This window comes from Rhinopithecus bieti, unplaced genomic scaffold (genome assembly GCF_001698545.2).
Source record: "Rhinopithecus bieti isolate Rb0 unplaced genomic scaffold, ASM169854v2 scaffold_34813, whole genome shotgun sequence".
In the NCBI taxonomy this organism is placed as follows: domain Eukaryota; kingdom Metazoa; phylum Chordata; class Mammalia; order Primates; family Cercopithecidae; genus Rhinopithecus; species Rhinopithecus bieti.
Window position 1 is genome coordinate 194,111 of NW_016814789.1, and position 16,144 is coordinate 210,254.

A 16,144-nucleotide genomic window follows, 5' to 3' on the forward strand; every position below is an offset into this window, starting at 1 on the left:
TTCAAAATACTACAAGGCTACAGTAACCAAAACAGCATGGTACTGGTACCAAAACAGAGATATAGACCAATGGAACAGAACAGAGTCCTCAGAAATAATACCACACATCTACAGCCATCTGATCTTTGACAAACTTGAGAGAAACAAGAAATGGGGAAAGTATTCCCTATTTAATAAATGGTGCTGGGAAAATTGGCTAGCCATAAGTAGAAAGCTGAAACTGGATCCTTTCCTTACTCCTTATATGAAGCACCCATACTTTTAAACACACTAATTTTCTTGTAGCTATTAATGAATATGGTAGGCAGGCATGCACTTATGATTAATTAGCAAGATTCATCTGAGATCAAAAACCTCTAGGTTGCATATTCACATTTCAGAATAGTCTGTTCTAAGTCAAGGACTTTTTTGAACAATGTGGTGTACAAAACCTAAACATCCTGCTCTGCTCTATAGGATATATTTTATTATATTTCTGTTTTTTTCCCACTCTGATTAAACCAAAATAAAGAGCATATTGCATCTTTGAAATTTCATGGTTCAGCTTTCTTCTCATTCTTTTGTAGTTATTGAAAATTGCATTGTAAGTCTTTCCTTCCAATGTGCCGAAACCAAGTCTGGGAGATCTGGTGACTGAATCTGGATACAGAAAAGTAAGTTAGACAAAGTTGCTGGAGGAAGAAAGAGGAAGATGTTCTCACTCTTTACCTGGGGCTTTCAGTTTTTTTAGTGGTTGCCTAAAGTTGCAAAACAAATTTACAACTAATCTGTGGGACTAGCAGATAATACTGTACTGCATCCCTACTAGTGCAGGCACCTTGTAACAGTATTCCTAATTCCTCATTCCTATCCCTTATTATATTGCTGCCTTGCATTTCATTTATCCATTGCTATAACCACCTAATACATTCATTATTATTTTAAACAAACATCTATTCAATCAAGAGTAAGAAAATAAAATTTTATTTAATCTTCACTTACTCTTTTTCTAATACTCTTCTATTTTGTACACAGATCTCAATTCCTGACCTATGACATTTTTCTTTGAAGAACTTTTAATGTCTCTTGCAAGTCAGATCTACTGGTGACAAATTGGCTCTATTTTTATTTGGCAAAGTCTTAATTTCTCCTTCGCTTATTTTTACATCTGACTGTCTAACTTTCTATTTAGCTAGCTAGCTATCTGTTTTGTCTATGTATGTATCTATGTATCTATATATCTCTTCATATATGTATGTATGTTTGTATGTATGTATGTATGTATGTATGTATGTATGTATCTATCTATCTATCTAATCTACTTGTCATCTATCTGTAATTCATTTGAGATGGGGCCTCATAATACTGCCCAGGCTTGCCCTCCTGAGCCCAAAGAATTCATCCTCCTGCCTTAATCTCTTGAACACCTGGGACTACAGTCACATACCACCATGTCTGACTCCCGTTCACTTTAGAAGGATAATTTTACTGGATTCAGAATTCTAGGTTGTTCTTATTTGTCTGTTCATTTTTTTTTCAACACTTTAATATTTCACTTCATTCTCTTCTTACATGCATGGTATCTGAAGAAAAGTCCTCTTATCCTTGTTACTCTGTAGGTAAGTAATGTACCTTCCACCTTCTACCCTCAATCTGGCTTCTTTTAAGGTTTTCTTTTGTCTTTGATTTTTCTTCAGTTTAAATATAATATGCTTATATGGTTTGACTGTGTCCCCACCCAAATCTCACCTTGAATTGTAATAATCCTCACATGTCAAGGGCAGGGCCCGGTGGAGATATTTGAATCATGGGGGCAGTTTCCCCCATACTGTTCTCCTGGTAGTGAGTGAGTCTCATGAGATCTGATGGTTTTATAAAGGGGAGTTCCCCTGCACAAGCTCTCTTGGCTGCCCATGTAAAATGTCCATTTGCTCTTCTTTCATCTTCTGCCATGATTGTGAGGCCTCCCCAGTCATGTGAAACTGTGAGTTCATCAAACCTCTTTCCTTCATATTACTCAGTCTCAGGTATGTCTTTATTAGCAACACGAGAAGAGACTAATACTGTAAATTGTTACTGGTAGAGTAGGGTGCTGCTGTAAGGATACCCAAAAATGTGGAACCAACTTTGGAACTGGGTAACAGGCAGCGGTTGGAACAGTTTGGAGGGCACAGAAGAAGACAGGAAAATGTGGGAAAATTTGGAACTTCCTAGAGACTTGGACAGCTCAGAAGACAGGAAGATATGGAGAAGTTTGAAACTTCCTAGATACTTGTTGAATGTGGAACAATATGCTAATAATGATATGAACAATAAAGTCCAGGTTGAGGTGATCTCAGATGGATATGAGAAACTTATTGGGAACTGGAGCAAAGGTGACTATTATTATGTTTTAACAAAGAGACAGACAGCAATTATTTCCCTTCCCTAGAGATCTGTGGAACTTTGAACTTGAGAGAGAGGATTTAGGGTATCTGGCCAATGAAATTTCTAAACAGCAAAGCATTCAAGAGGAAGCAGAGCATAAAAGTTTGGGAAATTTGCAGCTGACAAAGTGATAGAAAGAACCCCATTTTCTAGGGAGTAATTCAAGCCAGCTGCAGAAATTTGCATAAGTAACAGAGTCAAATGTTAATTACAAAGACAAGGAGAAAAATGTCTCCAGGGTATGTCAGAGGTCTTCATGACAGCCCCTCCCATCACAGGCCTGGAGGACTAGGAGGAGAAAAAAATGGGTTTCTGGGCTGGACCCAGGGCCTTGTTGCTTTGTGTAGTCTTGGGACTTGTTGCCCTACATTCTGCCCATGGCTAAAAGAAGTCAAGGTACGACTCAAGTCATTGCTTCAGAGGGTGTAATCCCCAAACCTTGGCAGCTTTCACATGGTGTTGAGTCTGTGGGTGCACAGAAGTCAAGAACTGAGGTTTGGGAACTCCCGCCTAGATTTCAGAAGATGTATGGAAATGCCTGCATGTCCAGGCAGAGGTGTGCTGCAGAGACAGAGCCCTCATGGAGAACAATTATCTACACCTGGCCTAGCCCTTGACACATGGGGATTATTAAAATTCAAGGTGAGATCTGGGTGGAGACAGAGTCCAGATCTAGGGCTGTGTGGAAAGGAAATGTGGGGTTGGAGCCCCCACACAGGGTCTCCACTGGGGCAGTACCTAGTTGAGCTGTGAGGAAAAGACCACCATCCTCAAGACTCCAGAATGATAGATCAACCAGCAACTTGTACTGTGCACCTAGAAAAGCCACAGGCACTCAACGCCAGCCTGTGAAAGCAGCCACAGGAGCCCTGCAAAGCCACAGGGCAGAGGTGTGCAAGACCATGGGAACCCACCTGTTGCAGCAGCATGACATGGATGTCAGACATGGAGTCAAAGGAGATTATTTTGGTGCTTTAAGATTTGACTGCCTGTCTGGATTTCAGACTTGCATGGGGCCTATAGCCCCTTCATTTTGGCCAATTTCTCTCATTTGGAATGGCTGTATTTACCCAGTGCCTATACTCCATTGTATCTAGGAAGTAACTAACTTGATTTTGATTTTATAGACTTGGAGATGAAACAGACTTGCTTTGTCTCAGATGAAACTTTGGACTATGGCCTTTTGAGTTAATGCCAAAATTATTTAGGACTTTGGGGGACTGTTGGGAAGGTATAATTTGTTTTGAAATATGAGAAGATGAGATTTGGGAGTAGCCAGGGGTGGAATGATATGGTTTGGCTATGTCCCCACCCAGATCTCACCTTGAATTTTAATAATCCCCATGTGTCAATGGTGGGGTCAGGTGGAGATAATTGAATCATGGGGGTAGTTTCTCCCGTACTGATCTCATGATAGTGAATAGATCTCATGAGATCTGATGGTTTTATAAATGGGAGTTCCCCTGCACAAGCTCTCTTACCTGCTGCCATGTATGACATCCCTTTGGTCTTCCTTCATCTTCCATCATGATTGTGAGGCCTACCCAGCCATGTGGAACTATGAGTCTATTAAACCTCTTTCCTTTATAAATTATCCAGTTTCGGGTATGTCTTTTTTAGTAGCATGAGAACAGACTAATATATATGCCTAGAGATAAATTTATTTATACCTGCTTGGTGTTCTCTGAGCTTCCTGGATCTGTGCTTTTGCGTCTACTATTGATTTTCAAAAATTCCCAGCCATTTTCACTTCAAGTACTTATTTTGTATTCTTTTCTCTTTCTTCTCCTTCTGGTATGCATCATACATATAATAAATTTCTTGTTATTGTCCCATGTTTCTTGGATAATCTGTTCTAGTTTTTAAAAATATTTTGTCTTCTTTGTGCTTCAGTTTGAGAAGTTTCTGTTAACTCTCCTTAAGCTCACTAATTCTTTCCTTGACTTTCCTTTTCATTTTACTGATAAGCCCATTAAAGCATTCTTCAATTTAGTTACATTATTTTTGATGCTCAGCATTTCCTTTTGATTCCTCTTAGAATTTTCATCTCTGTTTTCGTTACCCATCTGACGTTGCATGTTGTCCACATTTTCCATTAGAGAACTTAACAATTAATTGTACATATCTATATCTATCTATAGAGATGGATAGATAAATATATAGATCATTTCAAACTTTCTGCCGTATCTGTGGCTTGCTTTGTCTCTCCAGACCATAGTACGTCTTGTGATTTTTTTTTGAAAGTTATATGTGATGTACTGGGTAAGAACTGTGGTCAATAGGCCTCTAGTGTGAGATTTTTTTGTTTATCTAGCTCAGAATTAAGTGGCATTTACTGTTTCCTGTAACTGTGGTGTCAGAGGCTAAAATTTCCTCTAGCGTCCTTGCTTTTGTCTCTCCTATTGACTTTTGGGTCTCCCTAGAGATTCCTTATTAAATAGGGTGTGAGGATTCCAGTTCTTTGTCAGCTGTAATGTGTAATAATACAGAAGCCCTACTGATGTGGTGGTAAGGTGCAGAAGGAGAAGAACTCTTCTATAATCCTATTAGACCTCAGTCTTTTAGTGAGTACTGTCCTTAGGCTGATCCTCCCAGGTGCTTCTCAATTCCCCTCCTCACATAGGTGAGATAGGATGATCAGAGGGAGCTGAAATTGTAGTTCCCTCCTCCAGGTTAATTAGGTTTTGGTAAAACCCAAGTGTGTTAGGTCTTCCTTGAGGGCAATCCTTATTAAGGAGATCAGTGTACTCTGGGAATATTTTAAATAGTTATTTTCCCTCTCCCTGGGCAAAGCAAACTAAGATTTCTCTTCAGTCTTCACAGTGAGAACCTCATGGGACTCCTTGAGGTAAAATTTACAAAAATATGGGGTTCCCTAAAACTGATTGCCCAATTGTTAACTCTCTAGCTGCTCCACACTGAGCCTCTAGACAGTATAATTATACCTTAAATATTTCCTCTGGTGCTAGCTCTAGCTGCAGGAATCTGTGTGGGACATCTGTCTCCAGTAAGCTGTGATTTTCTGTATCTGCTTGTCTGTCTCTCCAGTTTTTCAGGTAGCAGTGTTCTCTTTGCTCACAATTCTTTCAATAATCTAAGAAGATTTTGTGGGGGGGTGGTTAGGCATTCAACTTTTTTATTGTTGTAAGGATAGGTGTGATAACTTCCAAGTTCTTTAAATATCAGCCTGGAAACTGAAAGTCTTCATACTGAGACTTTTGAGTGTCAGCAGGTCATAGCAATACCTTGTTCTATCACTGAGAGGCAACGTGACCTGATGGAACGTACCTTGACTTAAAATACATCCTAGTTGTAGTATTTGCTAGCTGTTACTAGTTTATTTTTTCATCTCAATGCTTATATTACTTACCACAAAGATTTGTGTAAAGGTGAGACACTAAAGAATGTTTATGCAGTCATATGAAAGACAACATGGAGACTCCTCAAAGATTAGAACCAACAACCATATGATGTAGCAATCCCACACTGAGTATGTACCTAGAAGAACTGAAATAAAAACTCAAAGAGATGTCTGCACTCCCATGTTCACTGTAGCATTATTCACAGTAGCCAAAGCATAGAAACAACCAAAATGTCCATAAACAGATAAATGGATAAAGAAAATGTAGTATATAAACATAATATAATATTATTCAGACTTAGAAAAGAAGGAAATTATGCCATTGACTATAACATAGATGAACATGGAAGACATTATGCTAAATGAAATCAGCTAGATAGAGAAGACTAAATACTACATAATTCCATTTATATTAAGAATCTAAAGTTTTCCTTTGGATATATGCCTAGTAATGGGATTGCTGAGTTGAGTGATATTTCTGGCTTTAGGACTTTGAGGAATCTCCATACTGTCTTCTGCAATGGTTGAACTAATTTATACTCCCACAACACTGTATAATCATTCCTTTTACTCCACAACCTTGCCAGTATCTGTTATTTTTTGACTTTTTAGTCATATCCATTCAGACTGCTGTGAGATGGTATCTCATTGCAGATACAAAAACAAATGCTGGTTTTGGTTCTTTATCTGTCTCTCTTTTTTTTCTTTTCTCTTATTTGCTTCTCCTCTCAGGCATTGCTTCTGTAGTTCTAGCACAGAACAGCAGTCTTTACCACAGCATGCCTCAGAGCTGAATCTTTTAAATATTCTTCTTCTTGGGATTTATATATTTATTTTCCAAGTTTACATTTCTTGAGTTCATTATGTGAGAGTAGAAGTGTCTAAACTCTGATAGTCTGTCTCCCTCTCTCCATTCTCTATGGGATTGTTGGGCTTTTCTTTAATTAGCGTATGAACTACATGGACTCTCTATCACCAAATCAGTGTTAGGTTGGAGTTGTTCTGGGGAATACTTGCAAAAAATTCACTGAGTGTTAATGACTGTGCTGTGACAGACTTCAGTGGCTGTTAGAAGGGACTTAGAATTTCAAGATGAGAGTAACTGCAGAAGAACTCTATATTATTAGGTGGTGAGTGATAATTACGATCATTATCACAACATGGAATGATTTTTAGGTAATATAAAAATTGTCTCCAAAAGGCATAAGCTTTATGAATCCCAGTATATATTTAAGTGTAAAATGAACATATGCAGTGGAAATAATCTATTAGCTGAAGAGCTTTAAGCCATAAAGTATAAAATTAAAGCAATATGAAATTAAAGCAGAAACAAAAATAGCTCCTCTATGGAAATGGAGACAGGTTTGTCTAGAATCATCTGAGACTATACAGTCATGGTGATCATTTTAATAGAAGAATACAAATGCTGTGGTCTTGTAGCTTTCTCACATGGGGGATTGAAATTGCTGTGGGTTTAGGGGAGATTCTGCAAATATTATAGAGTGAAGCAAAATATTTCTGTTGCACAGCTCAGTAGAGTAACTCCTTTTCATCTCTTACCACTTTTCTAAGCTTTCTGTTATCAGTTTTTCTTTTATTATAATGGTCTTATTTTGTCACTTCTTATCCTTGAAAGTGCTTTTCAAAAGAGTAGAATTTCTTAACAATCTTTAACTGACTTCCTTTCTTCTAGTGGAAGAGGGATTTTCTTTGGTATTGCTATTTAATGGAATAAAATGGGACAATATCCAGAGGATGGAGCTCGAATAATGCTGGTGTATATAAAAAAAGACACCTGATTTAAGATAGATGCACTTCCTTGGACTGGCGTGAATGAATTTCAAACTTAGTTGTTACCTATTGGCTTTAGAACTGTTGTTACATCTTCCAAATAACTCATTTTGTTTTTTTTTGTTTTGCTTATTTCCACCTTGGGAAACATTCAAAGTTTTGACACAGTAAAATGTAATTATCTCAAAGTAGCAACTCATAAAAGAGGCTAATATCTTGAATATGCTTTCTTGGAGACTATCAAACTCACTTGTTAATCAGTAGTATATGCCCAAAGAAAAGACTATTTGTCATCTATTTCCAAAATATTAATTAAAATATACCAAAAAATAATTTTCTACATGTATAATATCTTATCTTCTTGATAGTGTATTTTGCTGAAAGAAACTCTCTACATAATGCATGTAAATATAATCAAATCTCCATTATTATCAGTGCTAATCAGGAAAGGGGTAGTATGAAATATCTCAAAACTTATAAATAAAATATTATTTGTATATGGCTTTAGAAAAGGCTTTGAATTTGCATGCCAAATACCTGTGTGTCTAAAATACAGGAGGATATCTTATTTTAAATTAAAGTATTGTGATAAATAGACAGAGGTAACTAGACAAGGTATAATGAGGGCTCGTTGTTTTTAATTTCCATAAAGGACATAGGTAGGCTGGCTTTCCATAAAACAGTAAAAATAAAACAAAATATTACCTAAGAAAAAGAAATAAAGGACTAGAGAAAGGAATGGAGAGAGGAAGGAAGAGAGAAATAAATGGTGAACGCCCTCTCTCTAAAATTACAACATCATCCTCATGTATTTATAAGCTAGATAGAATTAAGAGATTGCTAATTAATTATTTGGGTTTCTAAGGTCCACTGACAGACAAAAAGCGTAAGATGGGGGGAAAATATGAAGTTAAATAAGACTCTGAGAAATTAATGGACAATGTATTAGTCCATTTTCATGCTTCTGACAAAGACAAACCCAAGACTGGGAAGAAAAAGAGATTTATTTGATGGAAGGTCTCTGACATGCCCTGGAGACATTTGCCCCATTTTCTTGGGGATTAACATTCTCCTCATTACTTACGCAAATATCAGCAGATGGTTTGAATATCTCCTCAGAAAATGGGATTTTCTTTTTTATCACATTTTCAGACTGCAAATTTTTTGAACTTTTATGCTCTGCCTCCCTTTTAAAACTGAAAGCCTGGCCAGGTGCAGTGGCTCACGCTTGTAAGCCCAGCACTTTGGGAGGCCGAGGAAGGTGAATTGCCTGAGCTCAGGAGTTCGAGACCAACCTGGGCACATGGTGAAACCCCTTCTCAACTAAAAATAAAAATAAAACAATTAACTGGGCGTGGCGGTGTGTGCCTGTAATTCCAGCTACTTGGGAGGCTGAGACAAGGAGAATCGCTTGAACCCGGAAGGCAGACGTTGCAGTGAGCCGAGATTGCGCTATTGCACTCCAGCTGGGGTGACAGAGTGGGACTTTATCTCAAAAAAACAAAACAAAACAAAAGCTAAAAGCCTTTAACAGCACCCAAGTCACCTCTTGAATTCTTCGCTGATTAAAAATTTCTCTTACCAGATACCCTAAATCACCTCTCTTCAGTTCAAAGTTCCGCAGATCTTTAGGTCAGGGGCAAAATGCTACCAGTGTCTTTGTTAAAACATAACTAGAATCACTTTTGTTCTAGTTCCCAACAAGTTCCTCATCTCCATCTGAGACAACCTCAGTTTGAATTTCATTGTCCGTATCATTATCAGTATTTTTGTCAAAGCCATTTAACAAGTCCCCAGGAATTTCTAAACTCTCCTACATTTTCATGTCTTCTGAGCCCTCCAAACTGTTTCAACCTCTGCCTGTTACCCAGCTCCAAAGTCACTTCCACATTTTTGGGTATCTTTTCAGAAGCACCCCACTCTATTGGTATCAATTTACTGTATTAGTCCATTTTCAGGCTGCTGGTAAAGACATATCTGAGACTGGGAAGAAAAAGAGGTTTAGTTGGCTTTACAGTTCTATATGGCTGGGAAGGCCTCAGAATCATGGTGGGAAGTGAAAGGCACTTCTCACATGGTGAAGGCAAGGGAAAACAATGAAGGTGCAAAAGCGGAAACCCCTGATAAACCCATCAGATCTCATGAGACTTATTTACTACCATGAGAACAGTACAGGGGAAACCACCCCCACGATTTAAATTATCTCCCACCAGATCTCTCCCATAACACATGGGAGTTATGGGAGTACAATTCAAGATGAGATTTGGGTGGGGACACAGAGCCAAACCATATCAGACATCATATTAAAGAATTTGAAAACAATATCTATTATGTATTATCAAGGATTGATGTTGTATTTGTATTTTTAAAATTGCATATTCAGTATAATTAAGTGCCTACTGTGCAAAAGCACTGTGCCAGGTCTTAACCATAATCGTTGTATTTTTCACATTTCATTTCAAAGGCTTTGCTAAGTCTCAGGCAAAACATAGCAGGTTGAACTTGGAAAGACTTCTTGTGCTCTTTTATGCTATTAAAATAAATTAAACTAGCAATTGCCAAACAAACTTCCACCTTCCATTGAAGAGAACCACAATGTTGCATAATATCTGTCCTTGTAGTCTTGTAACAGAGTTGTTCTCTCTCTCTCATATGAAAGAGGAAAGAGTTAGAAACCAAGGTTTCCATCTACTTTGTGCTTATGAGGAGGAAATAACAACAGCATTCTTCAGTAGACTTTGGAATCAGGATACTTTGAAATTCTCTCCACTATTTTCTCCCAGTTGTTTAATCTGGAAACAATTTATTTATTTATTTATTTATTTATTTATTTTTTGAGACGGAGTCTCTCTCTGTGGCCAGACTTGAGTGCAGTGGCACGATCTCAGTTCACTGCAAACTCCACCTCCCGGGTTCAAGCAATTCTCCTGCCTTGGCCTCCAGAGTAGGTGGGATTAGAGGCACTCACCACCATGCCCGTTTTTTTTGTTTTTTGTTTTTTGTTTTTTTTTTGTATTATTAGTAGAGATGGGGTTTCACCGTGTTAGAGAGTATGGTCAGAATCTCTTGACCTTGTGATCCACCCGCCTCAGTCTCCCAAAGTGCTGGGATTACAGATGTGAGCCACTGTGCTTGGCCCAATCTGTCCTTTTTATTACTTCGAGTTTTTAAGAAAAGTTGAAATAATGATTGCATCACTACAAATTTCACTATCATTCCCTGTAAACCAAGCATATGGAAATGATGCTTATTAAATGATATCTAACAGAAGTCCAAAGATGAAGATTATGTACAAGGCTAAATAACTATCTAGTCTCTTTCACCACCATCTTGACTGGGACAAATATGTGTAACTTGTTTTTTTTTTTTTAATTTTGGGGCTATTGAATGAAAATGAGCTAGAAGCATTTTTTGTTAGGAAAATAGTGGGTTATCATATTAAAGAAAACTTACAAACAGCTATAATTTTAAGTCCTCTATATGGACATAGGAAACTTGTTTGTTAGAAAACTCATGTAATTTTTATTGTTACCACTAACAGAGTTTTATTGAAAAAATAAAAATTCCCCCAAAACAGAGGTTGTAATGTTTGGTCAACTGATTTCTTAAAAGTCAAATATAGTTAGAACGGTAAATATCTTTGGAAACAGAAACTCTACAGAAATCATGTCAAAACAGTCTTGTCATTTGGTGGAATCACAATGCAAGTCATTAACAAATCTGCTTTCCTTTAAAATAACTGGAATTATCATGGATGTCCTGGTACTTTCTTTGAACCAACATAAGCAGGTTCTAGATTGTGACAGGATACTTAGATCTCAATCCTATGTAGATTTGTGTCTTTGGGGTCCTTTTACTTAAGCACCTAGAGACCTAGTGTCCTCACCTGTTGGATTGGACACTGTCAGTGTTCTACCCAGATTGTCTTTGATCCTTTACCACTTTTGTGTGCTCTTTTCTGCCCTCAGTGTTCTTTAATTTCTAACAACCTGCATCTATGCCTATCTTTATGAGATACGATACAATCTGTAAAAATATGAACACCCAAAAAATGCATGGTAATTTATGCAACCCTGATGTGACCCTCAGCCAAAGACTACTCCATGCAGAAAAGTAAAGATTCAGCCTCCTCATTCTAGGTGAAATAGACTCCAAGGTGTTATTTACGCTCCGGACCCCCACTTCATGATCAAGTTGAGGCTTGGAATTTTGCCTGAGAGCACAACATTTCTTGGCTTCTTCTTTGTTCTGTCTCCCCCGTTTCCTTACCAACTTTCCCTGAGAGCACTTGCTTCACACAGCCCTTGCTGCAAATTCTCATCTAATTTATTATTTTTTTTTCTAGAGAACCCAACCTAAGGCACCTATAAAATAAGATGCTGGGCTGTGGTCCCCTTCTTCTTTAATATTTTATAATTCCAAATGTTGGTGTACATAAGACAGAACATATTAGTAGGCTCTATTCATTGCTAGTGAACAAAGAGCAGTGACAGCAACACCTTCTAATCAACTTGATTTCTATGTCATATAGATGAAGCTGCAATTGCACTCGTACTTACTATAATATTCATAAAATTTAAAAGGGCATGCTGTTTTGGTAGGGTGTCTGTTTGTATGAAACTTTTATTTGGATTCTTTTGAAATTAGAGGAGAAAGAAATTGGTTCATAATTACCCAAGGTTGGTGCTAAATTATCTGAGGTTGAAGGAAAACAGATTTTCTATGTAGTTTTCACATACTGGTTATGAGGAAAAAAGAAAATAATGATGAGCGTATGTGGGTAGCTTTTTTGTTTTCTATTGTTTTGAGTTGTGCTGTTTTTGTTTCTTTAAAGAAGAGAACTGTAACAATTTACTATCTGAGAAAAGTGTCAATTGACAAGAACACAAAGGCACAGTAGGTGTGTGCACTCATACAGTTACCGTCTAAATGAAATGTGGAAACATAAAGTCAGATTGTAGTTGAACTGCATAAATGAGAGCAGCTTCTTAGAAGTGAGTGGTGATATTTAGCCATCTGAGGCAGTGGTCTCCAATATTTTTGGCACAAGGAGCTGGTTTCATGGAAGCACATTTTTCCACAGGGTTCAGTGGGGGGTGGTGGTGATGGTTTCAAGATGATTCATGGGCTTCAAGGGCATTACATTTATTGTCTGCTTTACTTCTATTATTACTACATTCTCACTGTAATGTAGAATCAGTGGGAGCCCTGAACTTTTTTCCTGCAACTAGACGATTCCATCTGGGGGTGATGGTAGACGGTGACAGATCATCAGGCATTTGACTTGTGATTTGCATAAGGAGTGTGCAGCATAGATCCTTCACATGCATAATTCACAATAGGGTTTGTGCTCCTATGAGAATCTAATGCTGCTGCTGATTGGATAGGAGGCAGTACTCAGGCAGTAATGCTTGTTCATTGCTGCTCACCTCCGACTGGGCAGTCTATTTTCTAACAGGCCACAGACTGCTACCAGTCCATGACCCAGGGCTTGGGGACCCTGATCTAAGATATATATGCTCACAGTGTATATGATCATATTTATGATCCTGATGCTCAGAAATGAAAGAAGGAAAATAAAACAATAATTTGAACACCATGCATTTACTTAATATAGGATGAGTGTAGACCATTCTCCTAACAGTTTTCAAAGAATTCTTTTCTCAGATTTGTTTAACAATTCTGAATATTCAAATAAATAATTATGATGATCTGGATAACTATAATGCACATAGTTTCGATTTATTTAGTTCTTACCATCAGGCACCTTATAAAGCCCTTTACCCCTATTATCTAATACCATTCTTTCAACAATCTTATGAAGTAGGTATTATTTATCTCATTTTGGTTTAGAGAGTTAAATTCATTTATTCAATATTTTTTCTTTTGTTGAGCTTCAACTATATAAATATTATGCTAGTCCTTGGTAATCAATGCTAAAGAATACAGATGTGGCCCTTGTTCTCATGTGGCTTACAGGGCAGTAGCTACAGTTGTCCTCACCTGGGGAATAGTGGCTTTGGAATTTAAACCAGATCCATCATTTGCTAAAGCTCATGAACTTAAACATTATATTTTGAGCAAAATGATAATTGAAATTCTACAATGGGCCACAAATGTATTTCCATCTAATGAATCCATGATAGAAATAACCATTTATGAGTTTAAGATTATCTATTATTTTCCTCTTGAATCAAAGTGCGATTGAAATAGTAGATAAGAATATTAGTTGGCCAATCGTGAGGTCAGGAGATCAAGACCATCCTGGCTAACACCGTGAAACCTTGTCTCTACTAAAAATACAAAAAATTAGCCAGGCGTGGTGGCGGGTTCCTGTAGTCCCAGCTGTTCGGGAGGCTGAGGTAGGAGAATGGCGTGAACCTGGGAGGCAGAGTTTGCAGTGAGCCGAGATCCCACCACTGCACTACAGCCTGGGTGATAGCATGAGACTCCATCTAAAAAAAAAAAAAAAAAAAAAAAAAAAAAAAAAAAAAAAAAAATTTTTTTTTTTTTTTTTTTCTTGGCCAAACAGGGAACACCATTCCTGTAATCCCACCATTTTGGGAGGCCAAGGCTGGCGAATTACCTGAGGTCAGGAGTTTGAGACCATCCTGGCCAACATGGTGATACCCCGTCTCTACTAAAAATACAAAAATCAGCCGGGCGTTGTTGTATTGATTCGAAGCTTCTTGTGAGGCCGAAGCCAGAGAGAATTACCTGAGCCCAGGAGACAGAGGTTGCAGCTGAGGCCTGGAGATCGCCCGCCACTGTTATCCTGTCTGGCCTAGAGAGTGGACTCTGGTCTCAAAAAAAAAAAAAAAAAAAAAAAAAAAAAAAAAAAAAAAGATTAGTTAAAGATTGATGCTACCTTGGTCTTTTCAGAATTTAAATATTCTATACAAAGTCCAGGGATTTTCCCAGGGCCTCATAATTAAGAAAATGAACAGAAATGGAAAGCACTATTGATTTTCAGTCTACTGCTTCTTACCAAGGATGGTTGTTGCTCGTGTGCTTAGATAAACTATTTTGTTTTATTTTATTAGATAATGAAACCCATGTACATCATTTTTTCCCCAAACAGAAACTCTGGCCAATTTTTGGATCTCAGTTGCACAACTTTCCATTTCATTGATTTTCTTAGTTTAAATATCTTCTCTTCAAAAACAGTTCCCATTTTATTTGTATGATAAATAGTCCTATTACTATGTTTCTTTCTTTGTAAGTTCATTTACACAGAATAATCACAGTATGGTATGTCACAAAGAGCCCTGGATGCCACAGCATGACACAACAGACTTTGAATTTGGGAGCTATCCTTTATATATTCATATAATTGACCTTGAGACAATTACTTAATCTAGAAGCTTCTTTTCACATTAAAAAGAAATGGAGATAATGAAATATGTATAATCAGTTTTTGTGAATAATTGGTATTTGGTTATATATGTAAAGTTTATAATAAAATTAAAGAAGCCAGTTAATTCTAATATCAGAGTACCCAGCATAAAATAAACATTCCATGAATAATGGCAATTATTTATATATGAAATTGTGACAAATAATGATTCAGTGTTCCCAGTATCATCAAGGTCAAACATGAGAAAATACTATAGTCAGACTAGGCGAGTTAGAAATCTCAGTGTTTCTGGTTTGTCATAACTTAGCTGAGTTGTCAACAATATCAACAATATCGATAATACCAATTATATTGATAATACCAACAATATTGATAATACCAATTATATTGATAATAATATCAACAATATTGATAATACCTCACACATATTTCCAATAATTTGGGTATTTAAAAAACATTATTTTGAACTCAGTGATAGAATTGACTTTTAGCTTTTCTGAAGTATTTTGTCTTTATTGATCATTTACATTCCAAAGTAATAAAAACATTTCTTGATTAACACTGCACTTGGAAAATGTTCTACATTTTGAACAATATTGAATAATGGGAGAAAAGGCAAACGCTTGGAACTGATTTTAACTGAACAAGTAAAAAGTAGCTTCTAGAATAGATGTATATTTGTCTTCATATATATTTCTAACTGAAATAGAAACAGTGTAGTTATTTCTATTCTAGTTATTTTTCCGCATATACTCTGTGTATGTTCTAAACATTGTTACAGGTCAATAATTATGCACTTACATTATCATTCTTTTTGTATTTGTACAAACTTTGTGCACATGAGAAGTTTTGTTACATGTGTATAATGTGTAGTGATCAAATCAGGATATTTAGAGTGTCCATCATCCAAGTACCACACGTTTTTTGTTAAGTATAGTCACCTTACTTTGCTATCAAACATTGCATTATCTTATCTTCATCCAAATTACTATTATTAAAATGACAAAAAAAAAAATAACGGATGCTGGTGAGGATGTGGAGAAAAGAGAGCCCTTCCATGTAAGTGTGAATTAATTTTGCATAAGCTTTAGAATTATTTTATCATTTTTCAAATAAAATTGCACTGAAATTTATATGATACGTATACAACTTAAAGACTAATTTTTCTGAGATTGCATAATGTAACTTTATTTTATTTTATTTTATTTTATTTTATTTTATTTTATTTT

At 36.7% G+C, this 16,144-nt stretch overlaps 1 long non-coding RNA gene across 2 annotated transcripts in view; it reads left to right on the forward strand.

Annotated features, from left to right (window-relative positions):
- Positions 1-16,144, forward strand: part of LOC108515450 (uncharacterized) — a 37,754-nt gene that overhangs the window by 15,707 nt on the left and 5,903 nt on the right. The gene's annotated exons all lie outside the window — the stretch shown is intronic.